The sequence below is a fragment of the Alosa sapidissima genome, chromosome 4 (genome assembly GCF_018492685.1).
Source record: "Alosa sapidissima isolate fAloSap1 chromosome 4, fAloSap1.pri, whole genome shotgun sequence".
In the NCBI taxonomy this organism is placed as follows: Eukaryota; Metazoa; Chordata; class Actinopteri; order Clupeiformes; family Clupeidae; genus Alosa; species Alosa sapidissima.
The window spans coordinates 23,364,040-23,378,112 of record NC_055960.1 but is presented as its reverse complement, the minus strand read 5'-3'; positions in this window follow the sequence as shown (position 1 = coordinate 23,378,112).

The following is a 14,073-nucleotide window of genomic DNA, read 5'->3' as shown; positions in this document are numbered from 1 at the left end:
CTGCCGTCTGATATGTCCACAGGACCAGGGGCAGATGCAGATGGCGGCCTCGTTGCAGGCAGCTGGTCATGATAAAAATTGATTGGGCAGAGAAGAGCCAACACTCTCCACCAGTCTGTCGATATGAGGGCGCACCAGCGTCTCGTTTTAGCCTTGAAATTATGAATCTGGTCACTGTGCAGCTTCTTGGAACATTGAATCGGGAGAACATTCCGTTGATCAGGTGTTTGGTGGTGGTGACAGGCTGGTCAGGCTCTGTCCACATGGTGATCTAGTACATGGCCACAAGGAATATATATTTGTGCAAACAGGCATGTTTGTGTGTGTGTTTGCGCCTGTATATGTGTGTGTGTGTGTGTATGCTGTATATGTGTGTATGTCTGTGTGTGTGGTCTGTGTGTGAGTGTGTGTGTGTGTGTGTGTGTGTGTGTGTGTGTGTGTGTGTCTGCGTGTGTAGTGTGTATGCATGTGTATGTGTGTGTGTGTGTATGTGTATGTGTGAGCTCCTTCCTGGACATTACTCAGACAGCGATTACGCTGCACACTGTAGACTAGGGCAGTGATCTCAGCCTTCACACCATGGCGTGCCCACGCACCATCCTGCCTCCCCAGGAGAGAGACTTGCACCCCCCCCCCCCACACACACACCCAGTCATACTCCCTGTAGCATAGAGAGAGTGGGCAGGTCAACACACACACACACACAAATATTCCCACATGAGACTCTGCCAGGGGGTCAGCCAAACCACCTGTGCTGTGGTATAATGGCAACACTTCCACTTGTTGTCTAATGCTCGTGCTTCAGCTCATTCTCTTTCTCTCGTGCTTCCTCACTTTTGCTCTTTTTTTCCCTGTTTCTCTCTCTCTTTCTTCTTCTTTCACTTTCACTCTGTCTCTGTTGTTTCACTGATCTCTAGTCATGTTTGCAGGGACTCTCATTCCCACCAAGGAAGGATCAAAAGCTGCATGCACACACTGCTGATGCACAGACCCATGGTTAAGTTGTCCTATCACAGGGCCTTCATTCTCTTTATATACCCCCTGTCCTGCAAATGATGATTACAGTTTTTTTCAGTCGCTAACAAGCGTTTGTCCAACCAGTTGTCACATTTTCAAAACTCTAAATACAATTAGCACAGCATCGGTCTTTTGTGGCCATACCACACACATTCAGACATTTCATGTCGTTTTCACACGATATGCAGTCAGTGAACACATTTCCACAATGCTTACATTTTCTTGACAGACAAGCTATACCTCCCAACAAAATTATGGATTGTTTTTGCAGTATTTACGAATGTTAACACACAACATCCCACAATAGTAAAAGGGTCAATGACGTGATGCTCATTTTTTTGTGTACATATGGGTTACATACATTTAAAATTGTTAAAATTTGAAAATAATTTGACAAATTATTTTCAAATATCATTTTCATCAAACCCTAATCTTAAAGTTTTGGATTTATTTAATTTTGAAAGAGTATTACAGTTTTTCTCGATCGTTTTGATACCTGTGTCAACTCTGACATCACATTCTCAAAACAGTTAACACCTGTGTCTGAACAAAAGCACTCTGGACAAAATGACACATTTTGCTTGCAAAAGGCTGTTACTCTCTCAAAACACTTAAAACATGCAGCAAAAGCAAATCTTGCCTTCAAACACTACAACTTGTTGCCAATTCAAAAACATTTTTTTTGTTAACTCTTTAATCAATCATTACACACTGGGCAACAAAATGCAAAATCTAGTTCTCAAAATGAGCATTTTTGCTATGTCTGTTTCATTACTTTCTCATTTTTCTGGTATCAGAAAAAACTCTGAAAAGACTAAATGTACTGAATAAAAAACAAATTATTCATTCCTCCCAAGATGTAACTGTCATTGTAAGACATACAGCAAACACCTAGCAAGATACTGTAAATTTCATTGAACTACAACTTTCATCGAAATAGACAAACAGTAAAGACCTTTTGTACTGTTTTCTCCACCAAATAGGCAATACAGTACTTTGTCTAAATGTGCATTAGATCCATACTTGCAAATAGCAACACAGAACAGACATCTCGTATGTAGAATGAATGATTGCTGATTGAAGAATTGTGCAAAGGAGTTTCACACAGGTGTATCAGAAATTCAGACTTATGCAAGGAATCTATACCACCTGTGAAAAGATGTTTTCCTTTTGTTTAGCATGGGAAAACCAATAGAGTTTGGGGCTTTTGAATGACACCTGTGTTAACTGTTTTGCAAAAGGGTGTGAGAAATGTGTGAACCCAATGAAAATGTGTGAACACATTCGCAAGAGATGACTTCTGCTGTGCAAAGAAAGTAGTCATGAAGACCAAGTGGGTTCTAGTTTACTTAAGCAGGTAAAAGCAATCGAGAAAAACTGTAACTGAATTTGGGTAAAATTGTCAACACGGTGTAACCACAAAAACATGAACCAAATAATTACACTTGTTGAAAAAAATGTGAAATTATCTCCAAAATCCCTTCTAAAATAATCTGGCATGATCTTGCACAAGAACACAAGAACCGCCGAGCTGTTGCTGACCTGCGAGCTGCCATGCCAACTGCAGACTAACTGGGCCTCTGACATCCTTCCATCCATCCGTGAACAGTGCACTTCACTGTCTGGTCGAGGGGATCTCTCGGGACAGCCGGACCTAGGCTCTACTCTGCGAAAGATCTACCGTGGCCGCCGAGCTGTTGCTGACCTGCGAGCTGCCTTGCCAACTGCAGACTAACGTTAACGGTGAAGAGCTGCATTCTCACAGAGCAACAAACGGTCGCTGTTAAGTCCACCGAATTGCGGATCTACACGATCGCTCAGTACTTTGGACTGTGCTTCCATCATCTCCAGACTGCAGTCTAGCAGGCCTAGCTTCTAACGTTAACGTTATCTCCAGACTGCCAGTGAATTCACCGGGTTGGTCAGTTGCTAAAGAACTTTGTAGGCATTGCATCGGTTGTGAAGACACAGCTCTGTGCGCAGTTTTCACGGATCATCATTGCCCTTGGACATTTTCAGCTGGTTTGGAAATTGGACTAATTTTAACATCACTTTTTCCCCTTTTAAAATATATTTTCTTTTTTTTATTTGTTTATTTGTTTTGTTGTCTGTCTTGTATGTCTTGGTGTCACGCGTACGCTGGCGACTACGCCGCTCCGTCCGGCATTTTTTGTATTTGTTATTTTTTAAATGTATTTGTCTTGTCTTGATGTCATGGGTACGCTGGCGACTACGCCGCTCCATCCGGCATCTTTTGTCTTGTTGTTATGTGTCTTGTTTGTGGAGCGCTTTGGATTGCACTATGTGCATGTTAAACGCGCTTTAAAAATAAATCTGACTTGACTTGACTTGACTTTCCCTCCATTTTGTCTGTTCACCTGTCCCTTATTGTGTCAATCAGTTGGGTATTTAAACCCTGCCTTTTTAGTTTAGTTTGTCGGATCGTCACAGTTTATGCTGTTAGCTGCCTGACTTACTTGTGAGTAAAAGACTAACTTTTCTACCAGTTCTGGACCCTGCCTGTTTTGACCTAGCCCGCTGCCTGTCGTTTCGGATTGTTTGCCTGAACCTGTCTGCCTGCCTGCCTGTGAACTTTGCCTGTCTCTGACCAAGTCCTCTGCCTGCCCTGTCTGGATTGTTTGCCCAAACCTGTCTGCCTACCTGCCTGTAGTGATGGGCAAATGAAGCTTTGGTGAACCACTGAACCACAGCAGTGTGAACCTAGCGACACTAGCTGAAAAGCAAAAAGATGGCCGCCACACATACATTTTTCAACATAAAAGTCCTTAGCAAACCAATATTTTTGGTTACATATACAGGTTTGGGTAAGGACTTTTATGTTGAAAAATCTACATGTGGCAACCATATTGGATTTTTTCATTAATGTTGCTAGCTTCACACTGCTGTGGTTTAGTGGTTCACCAAAGCTTCATTTGCCCATCACTACCTGCCTGTGAACTTTGCCTGTCTCCGACCAAGTCCTCTGCCTGTCTGCCTTTGAACTCTGCCCGTTCCTGGACTGTGTTTTTGCCTGCCGATTGAATTATAAGATAAATAAATTGTTTCTCTGCGAGTTCGACTGGATCTGCTCTTGATTCCCAATCTGTGTTCTGACAGTACGATCCGACCAAGATGGAATCAGCAGATCTTGAGCAGTTGAAAGCTGTGACTGAGAGGCAAGGAGTGCTCCTCGGTCGACATCAATCTCAATTTGATGTTGTGCAAAGATCCCTAGAAGCCATGACAACCAACATAACGGACATATCTGCCCAGCTGCAGCAGATCCAACTGTCTTTGGTGCCTCCATCTCCTTCTCCATTGCAGCCACAGCCCAGTCCACCCGGCCCATCTCTAAACCCTGTTCGAGAGCCCTGGCTTCCGGCTCCTGAGCTTTATGCTGGGGAGCCGGGAACCTGCAGATCATTTCTCTCTCAGTGTTCCCTGGTGTTCCAGATGCAGCCCGCCACCTTCCCCTCTGATCGGTCCCGGATTGCGTATGTAATAACCCTCCTGACTGGACGTGCAAGAGAGTGGGGAACGGCTGTGTGGGACCCAGTCTGTCTCAACTACCGGGCCTTCACAGATGAGATGAAGGTCTTTGATCGTGCTGTGCAGGGGAGAGAAGCCGCCCGGATGATGTTGCAGGCCCGTCAGGGAAGGAGATCCGCTTCTGACTACGCCATAGATTTCCGCACCCTCACCACCACCAGTGGTTGGAATGCTGAGGCACAGTATGATGCATTCCTCAATGGACTCTCTGAAGCCATCAAAGATGAACTCTCCACCCGTGAATTACCGCCCACCTTTGATGACCTTGTGGATCTGGCAGTTCGCCTGTCTCGCCTGTCTCCGTCTGAGAAACAAAGGAGAAGAGAGACCAATTCTTGTCTGTATTGTGGGCAATTCGGCCATTACCTTGCTCGGTGCCCAGTAAAAGGCAGCGCTCGCCCGTAGAGGGGGGATTACTGGTGAGCGTCACTCCTCTTCATCCCTCCCCTGCCATCCGTACTCTGGTTTCTGCTATACTTGTTACAGGTACTCACCGCCACACTATCTCTGTCCTTATCGACTCTGGGGCTGATGGCAACTTCATGGACGTCTCCCTGGCTTCTGAACTTCACCTCTCGCCAGCCAAGCTGCAGACACCCCTGGAGGCCAAGGCACTAACCGGAGTAAGGCTTGCCCAGATATCTCATGTCACACCACCGGTGAATCTACTCATTTCTGGCAATCATCAGGAAACCATAGTGTTTTATCTGCTGGACTCGCCCGAGGCACCCATTGTCCTTGGTCATCCTTGGCTAGTCAAGCACAATCCCCACATTGATTGGTCTAATAACACCATTCTAGGCTGGAGTCCATTCTGTATGTCTAATTGCCTGCGCAATGCTCTTGCACCCCTGTCACCAGTCTCGCCTGCTTCCGAGGAGTCCCTGGACCTGTCTGGTGTACTGCCTGAATACCTGGACCTCAAGGCTGTGTTCAGCAAAGCCCGAGCAACTTCCCTGCCTCCGCACAGACCTCCTCCCAAAATGGAGGCTATGAGTAAATACATAGAGGAATCATTGGCTGCTGATCTCATCCGACCCTCTTCCTCTCCAGCTGGTTCAGGGTTCTTCTTTGTGGGTAAGAAGAAGGATGGTTCCCTGCGTCCTTGAATTGACTATAGGGGTCTAAATAACATCACTGTAAAAAATCGCTATTCACTCCCTCTGATGTCCTCAGCTTTTGAGCTGTTGCAAGGTGCCAAGGTTTTTACTAAACTTGACCTCCGCAGCGCTTACCACCTTGTCCGAATAAGGAAGGGGGATGAGTGGAAGCTTTTAACACCCCTTCAGGTCACTATGAGTATTTAGTAATGCCTCGGCCTCACCAATTGTCCTGCTGTGTTCCAGTGCCTGATTAACGATGTATTGAGGGATATGTTGAATAAGTTTGTTTTTGTTTACCTGGATGACATCCTGATCTTCTCTCAGTCTACCCCCCAGCATGTCCAGCACGTCCATCATGTCCTGCAACGTCTCCTTGAGAACCAGTTATATGTCAAGGCGGAGAAATGTGAATTTCACAAGGAGACAATGTCGTTCCTGGGCCATGTTATCACGACAGAGGGAATACAGATGGATAATCTGAAGGTGAAGGCAGTCACGGACTGGGCCCGTCCAACATCTAGGCGGGAGTTGCAGAGATTCCTGGGGTTCGCAAATTTTTACCGACGTTTCATTCGGAATTATGGCACAGTGGCTTCACCTCTCACCTCCCTAACCTCCTCCGAGGTGAGATTCTCCTGGTCACTGGCTGCAGAGACAGCATTCAATGATTTTCAATTCAATGAAAAGACGTTTTACGTCGGCTCCTATTTTGAGTCGCCCTGATCCTGCTCGTCACTTTGTAGTTGAAGTGGACGCTTCTGATGTTGGAGTGGGGGCAGTGCTTTCTCAGCGTTCTGAGGCAGATCAAAAGCTTCACCCCTGCACCTTCTTTTCGCACAAACTCACCCCCACTGAGCGGAATTATGATATTGGAGACAGAGAACTGTTGGCAGTCAAACTCGCACTTGAGGAGTGGCGACATTGGCTGGAGGGGGCAGCAGAGACATTTTTAGTTTGGACTGACCACAAGAATCTAGAGTACCTCCGCTCAGCGAAGCGTCTAAACCCCAGACAGGCTCGTTGGTCTCTGTTTTTTTTCCTGTTTTAACTTCTGTCTGTCCTATCGACCAGGTTCCAAGAATGGAAAGCCTGACACTCTCTCCCGTCAGTTCCCGGACTCAGATCCTGCTCCTGCACCCAGCACCATTCTGTCCCCAAAGTGCCTCATAGGAGCTGCCTCCTGGGATATTGAGGCCATCGTCCTCACAGCCCAATCGGGTATGTCGGGTCCTAGCGCTTGCCCTTCTAACCGTCTCTTTGTGCCACATTCTGTACGTCCTCAGGTCTTGCAATGGGGTCACTCCTCCAAGTTGGCCTGTCATCCTGGCATAAGACGCACTACTGCACTCATCAAGTAACGCTTCTGGTGGTCAGCAATGTGATGACAATTCTTTGTTTTGTTTTGATCTAGCCATGTGCTATCATGTGCCCGATGCCACGCCCATAACCTTATTTGGGCAACTTTCTGTCTTTGTTCCTTTCCCTCCATTTTGTCTGTTCACCTGTCCCTTATTGTGTCAATCAGTTGGGTATTTAAACCCTGCCTTTTAAGTTTAGTTTGTCAGATCGTCACAGTTTATGCTGTTAGCTGCCTGACTTACTTGTGAGTAAAAGACTAACTTTTCTACCAGTTCTGGACCCTGCCTGTTTTGACATAGCCCGCTGCCTGTCGTTTCGGATTGTTTGCCTGAACCTGTCTGCCTACCTGCCTGAGAACTTTGCCTGTCTCCGACCAAGTCCTCTGCCTGCCCCGTCTGGATTGTTTGCCTGTACCTGACTGCCTGTCTGCCTTTGAACTCTGCCCGTTCCTGGACTGTGCCGATTGAATTATAAGCTAAATAAATTGTTTCTCTGCGAGTTCGACTGGATCTGCTATTGATTCCCAATCTGTGTTCTGAAACTTAAAATGTCAAGTGGTGTAACCACCATTTAAGGAGCAATTTTGTATGTATTATGTCAGAGAATCATGTGACAGGAAATTATGTCATAGAGAAGGACCCTTCAAGACCCCAACTGCTATGAGTCAAGGTTAGCAACTCTCTTAAAGTAACATAATAGTGTTTTTAGACCATGGCCAGGCAAGCTTAGGTTACATGTCAAATGGTATGACCTTTTAAAAATGTTGATGAATCATAATAATCATAAAATATTCAATTTTATGATCAAGAAAAACTTCTCGTCACAGAGTGCATGTGAACGCAGATCCTGCTGTTGGTTGGTTGTCATAGGGTGTTCGTTTTTTTGTTACACAGGTGGTGCTGCTGGGTCTGGTGGACCCATTGCATTTTAGGCCTTTTAATTCAACATAATCAAACTTTTTTTTTAAAGGAACCATATGTAAGATTGTGGCCAAAACTGGTACTGTAATCACTTTCAAAATACTGAAGAGCGGTGTATCCCCTCCCCCTCCCCCCTGACTCGAGGTTGCACACGCGGATGGCGAAACACTACTGACTTCGTGATTAGTAGATAGATGGAGGGTGGCGCATCAGTTCAAAACACAACATGACATGACAAAACACAACATCAACAACAGTTGTGGGCTGCAACTTCCCTTTTTAAATGACAATATCCTGGCTGGACTACTGTTGTCAGTGATATAAGTATTTGAAATGAACATGATTTCTTAATGTCTAGTGACATATCAGGGGCATTTTATGATTAATTGAAATATTTTTCTTACATACGGTTCCTTTAAATACTCACTAGATGGTTACTTCATCCCAATTGCAAGTAATATAAACAACACATATGTTAAATGTGTTGCCTTTACCTTTGTTAAATCACAATTATGAATAGAAGTGTCACTCGTTTTTGTTTATTTTTGTATTAAAATGTAACAAAATAAGGAAATGCACCATAAAACAGGCATAACTGAAAAATAATCAACAATTGTACAAATGAAGCAAGTTTTATTTATTTGAATTTCATTAGAAATTGAACATACTCAATAACATCTGTCTGAACAACACATTGAAGCCATTAAACACGGCAATTTTATACCAGACTATACCACACATGAGGGGCAGAGTTTCACTGTGTGTGTATTGCATATGTATTTTTTGATAGGGGATGGCATGAGAAGATTTTTTGTGTGTGACTGCCAAGCGTGTAGGTCCTGGTAGCATCCGAATCACATTGGCAGCCATGCAGTGGGGTTCATTTCTTGAGCAGAAAGACCATTCAATTCTGCCATTTTTTGACATCCATATGCCATTTGCAAGCTGCTGACAGTCTAGTCCAATGTCTGGCTGCTCAATGGCTGGTTCTATGGCTGGCTGCTCAACGGCTGGTCCTGCAGCTTGGCTGGTCCTGGGGCTGGCTGCTGGCGGGCTGGCTCTGAGGTTCGCTTGCGTTTCGGAGCTGGCTGACAGGCTGGTCCTATGGCTGGCTGCTCACGGTCCGGTCTGATCACCATCAAAACCCTCTGACACACTGACACACACACAGACACAGGACCTATGATTTCCACACTTTAACTAGTACCGGGTCCAGTGGACCCGAACATCCTGTGTGTAATATAAATGTGAAGGGGGGGTATGCAGGGGGGGTTCATTGAAAATGTTTTCTGATTTATGTTCCTCACAGAAAATGAGCCAAGGCCAATGAATCTTAGTTTAAAAAAATAATTATGTGTATCATTTTTATTAAGCTAAAAACTGAAAACGGGTCCCACCTGAACACCTTATAAGGGTTAAGAAATCATCATACCCACTCACTCTTATTCTCTCTCACACACACTTTGGGCCCTAATTTAGCAATATAAAATGCATGGTCACTAGCAAATAGCGTAAATACATTTAGGGGTTTGTCCAGTCCACATTCGGGGTGGTTTTGTTATCAAACGTCAGGTGCCTGGCGCAAAAAGGTGGCTCTTATGTTTCTTAATCAGTCATGGGTGTGTTTTGGGCTTGGGTGTGGGTGTGTTAACATCCTTTAAACCAATGAGGAGGTCATCTGTCATTCCCTTTAACAGCAAGCAGGGCAACTTCAAACAGTGCATCAGTATTTTGATAGTCAGCGGTGTATTTGAAGGAATCTGCTTGTACGCAAGACCGTATGGAACAGGTATTCCACTAAGCCATTCTTTACTAAAACCGAGTGGAGTATAGGCTACGCACATCTGCACATCTGTCTATTAATTGAACATATAGGCAAAGTGAAACTAACTTCACTGTGGTGTCATAGTCAACAAAAAAGAAATAGTTATACACAGTTAATTACTTTCAATATTGACTGACAATGGGTTACCAGCAAAAACATAGCCTGAAAAAAGCAAAACTTCCCCCAGAGAAACAGAACAGAAAAAGACAAACACTGTAATGTCTGGACGAGGAAGAGTAAGAGCAAAGGGCCCAGATGAGAGATGCAGTGAGAGGTGCAGGAGCAGTGAGAGGAGCTGTCAGTAATTTTGTGCTTTTTTAGCTCCCCCCTTTTTATCTGGGCTTTTTTGCTGTTGTTTTTTGTTCAGAATGCTTGTGTGTTTCATGGATATTTTTGTTCACTGTAAGCATTGCAATACTGTAAAACGTTTTCTGTTCTATCATACTGTAAACAGTATTTCTAACAGTATTTGTACCTCCTGGAATGCTTTTGTGTGTGAACATAACATGTGGACATACAGTTCCCAACCAAGAAATTTAGTGTAAAAATTGCATGCAAATACGTGTAAAACTGAAACATAAAAGTCTATGCAGTTTTTGTAATGTCAACAATAGCCAGTATTTTGAAACCTGGTGTACTTTGATTGACTGCATGTACCTTGTGAAGTGAAAAAAAGTGTTATTTTTTGACAGAATAATTTCATTTTGAGTCAGATTTCCAGTGTTTTTGTAAAGTTATGAGAAAGATGGGCTCTACAATTAGGTGTTAATTAATATTACTAAGCTAGGTCGAAGTACTCCCAAGTGCTATTGCGCCACACATTGTAGTTCTCCTGTTTATTCGCTTGGAAAATCGCCACGTTTCATGTTGTGTGACCTTACACATTTTTATCAACTACTCGTGCAACTGTATTTAAGTAGGGAAACGTGGATGTGTTTACTGCTATCTTGCTCCCTCTATGGCTACGTCTGAGCCCGCTAGCAAAGCAACATGCTAACACATTCGCGCCACGCGCCAGAGCGCTTGAGTGCACGTACCAACACGGGAGAGGTATGACTCAACTCGTGAAAGTTAAGGTAAGAACATATATTACTACTGACATTGGGTGGTGTGTTCCTTTAAGACCAAACAGTTCTCAGATGCTTTCTGCTAACTGCACTGAGTTACAAATTCTGAATCTGCCTTGATAATTATTCTACCTTGTCTTTTATTACTTTTTTACTACTTTTGCCTTTGTTTTTGTTTTTTTGCTTACTAATTATTCTTTATTTTTAAATGATTTTACCTTGTGTTTTATGTTTTCTTTTTATTATGATCTTTACCTTTTGAACTATTCTTTGACTATATTGCCCTTCTATGCTTTTATTTGTTATAATTGTTTGGTTTTGTTTATGTAAAGCACATTGAATGACCTCTGTGTATGAAATGCGCTATATAAATAAAAGCAACACTTACCCTAATGTTGCTCAAATGACTGAATAAAACAACATATATCCTGCAGAGGAGTTGCTTATATCTCGTGACAGTGCGTCTTCAGCTGTGCTCCATACGTGTCTCTCGCCTCTCCCCTAAAAACGTTTAACCGTCATTACCAATTTTCAAATGATGGTGAAAAACTACTCATCGTGAGATGTACAGTATTTCGTAATATCTTTATTCTAATTATGTTTCCCATTGTAATTGTGCAATTTGTAATGCTTTGCATGGACGTGCGCTGGTGTGCGTTCATGAATGATAGAAAGATGGTGCGTGCACCTGCCAATATGACTGTTGACATGCGCTCTTAAAATAGCATATGAACAACTCGCCATTGACTTCTGACCAGGTTTAGGTGGTGTATGATAGCGATTTTTAGACAACGCGCCAGGCCCCTCCCTAGGTTGTTAATTGCCACACCCCTGGGCACAATGTTTAAAAAATAAACGTGCAAAATACCGAATTAAACTTTGCGCGGGTGGAAAACGAACTTTACGCCATGCCCAAAATACAGCCCTTATTCATTTATCTTCTGTCTGTAAGATTCAGAGATTGAATCACATAGGTTTTGACCTGGGGGGAAAGGGAGGGGGGGCATCTAAATGACTTGGGTTACTATAGAAAGCACTCTGGTCTTTTTGAGGTGGTTAGGTGGTTATTAGTGGTTAGAATATTCACTACTTGTTTTAATAAAGACACATAGTTGCATCTATTGTTCATAAGTACATTGGAAATAGCATTACATTAAACAAAGAAGATCAATTACTGCCCCAATGAAACAACTTGTAAAAGATGAGCTGAAGTTGCCTCGACTTAGTTGCCTTTAAGTCGTGCTGTGTCAGCACATTTTTGAAGACAGCTGGCCAGCAACTCCACAGCTGTTGCACAGCATGCGAGAAGACCTGGGGTGCAATCATCTAGCCCTGACGCTCCAGAAAAAGGCCAAGGTAAAGCTCTTAGATGGTAAAAACCCTTAGAAGCCGATGAACCCACTTCTTCTGTGGTACTGTGTAAAGATTCATTAATTTACTGTATCTGATTCAGCAGGTGGACAGGTGTTGTCATAGTAACTGTTTAGACTTGTGATATCTATTTATTTGGGGAAACTGCGAATAAGGGGCTGGGGATGAACTTCAGAAACAGTATATTGTATTATATTGTTTTGTATTATTTTAAGTTAAGTATTATATTGTTTTGTATTTGTATGTCGTTTTGGACAAAAGTGTCTGCCAAATCCCATAACCATATCTTTCTTACTTGTTCTCTGTTCAGACGAGTAAAGATAACCCATGGGTTAAACAAGTCATGGTTTGTTTTTAGAAAAAATGTCTAGTACTTGATTAAACATGTGCTTTGTCGTCTATTCCAGATTACAGATTCTGACAAAAAGAGTCAAGGAATAGGAAGAGGCAACAATAGAAGGGAAGCCTTCTATCAAACCTTGCCAATTAAGAGACTACCCTATTTTCTCAGCACAAAAGCAGTGTTCAGTTGGTCATTTAACAATACTGAGGAACATTAACTTGATTCTGTGGCGCTAATCTATCTCATCTCATTTCAGTTCAATCATGTCAATTTCAACCAAACTCAGTTAAGCAGGTCTTCCTCTCGTATTGTTTTTTTGCATTGGAGCAGTTAATGCTCAGTGCTTGTCGATATGAAGCTCAGCAATGCTTTTTTTTGTTCATCTTCTTATTCATCCCTTACCCTCAACATTTACTTTTTCTCTTTCTATTTACCCTGTTCAAATTAGTAAAGATTGTTTTTAAACAATCATCAGTCTGGAAGGTCTTGATAAAAATGTGGTTTATAATCATGTATGCCTGATCATTTTTGAAAGACACCCTATGTGATGTACTGTATGCTTAGGAAGGAAGAAATAGAAAGCGAGGACATTAAAAAAGAAAGATCTCTGAAAATTAAAATATTTCGAAGCTAAGTTCTCAGCACAAAAGCATTGTTAAATTGCTCATTTCACAATTCTGTAACTCGAGGGACATTAACTCAGGAAAATTAATTTAGTGTTTCTAATTTATTACAGTTCATCTTGGTCAAACCATGTTCATTTCAAATGAACTTGGGTAAGTAGCCTGCAGTTGTGCGTGCTTAAGAACAGCTGATGCTAGACTCTGTGCTTGTCCAGGTGAGGCGTGACATGTGTTTTGTCCCTCTGTTAATCTGGTGTGTGATGTAAGCCTGGCTCCGGTCCTGTCACAAGCCCTTTCATATCCACATGCTACTCCAGAGGAATGGATTAGAGGCAAGCATGCTCATCAACACACAACAAAACTTTCGCCCTGACTGCTTATATAAGACTTGTCACAAGCAGGCATATCCAAACGCAGTCCTAACTAGGACAGGGCTGTCTGATTGTACTAAGATTGTTCTACGCAGCAGCACATTCCTGTGCCTAATGGATAAGTTGTGGTTTTGTGATTGTCAAGTCAATATTGTGTTTACATCATCAAAAATACTCAAAGCAACATAATCCCCCCCCCCCCCCTCCCTGTTGACCCAGTGAAAAACATCACACAAAACAGTTTTTTTATATATAAAATTCAAAACTTGTATTGTGCAGACAATAAATAGTGCTTACAAAGGTAAGACATGTAGTCCATTTCGTTTTTCATAAGAGATTGACATTTACACAGCTGATATGAAATTCACTTGATTTTTTTTTCTCTGCTGTCCTCAGTGAGAGCCCACAAACGACTGGGGTGTGACTGACTACAGTACCAATGACTGGTGTGGGAAAAGTTCATCGGGTCACATGCAAAAATCCCCTCAGCCCCCACAAAAAAAGCTACCACCCGCTTCCGCAAAC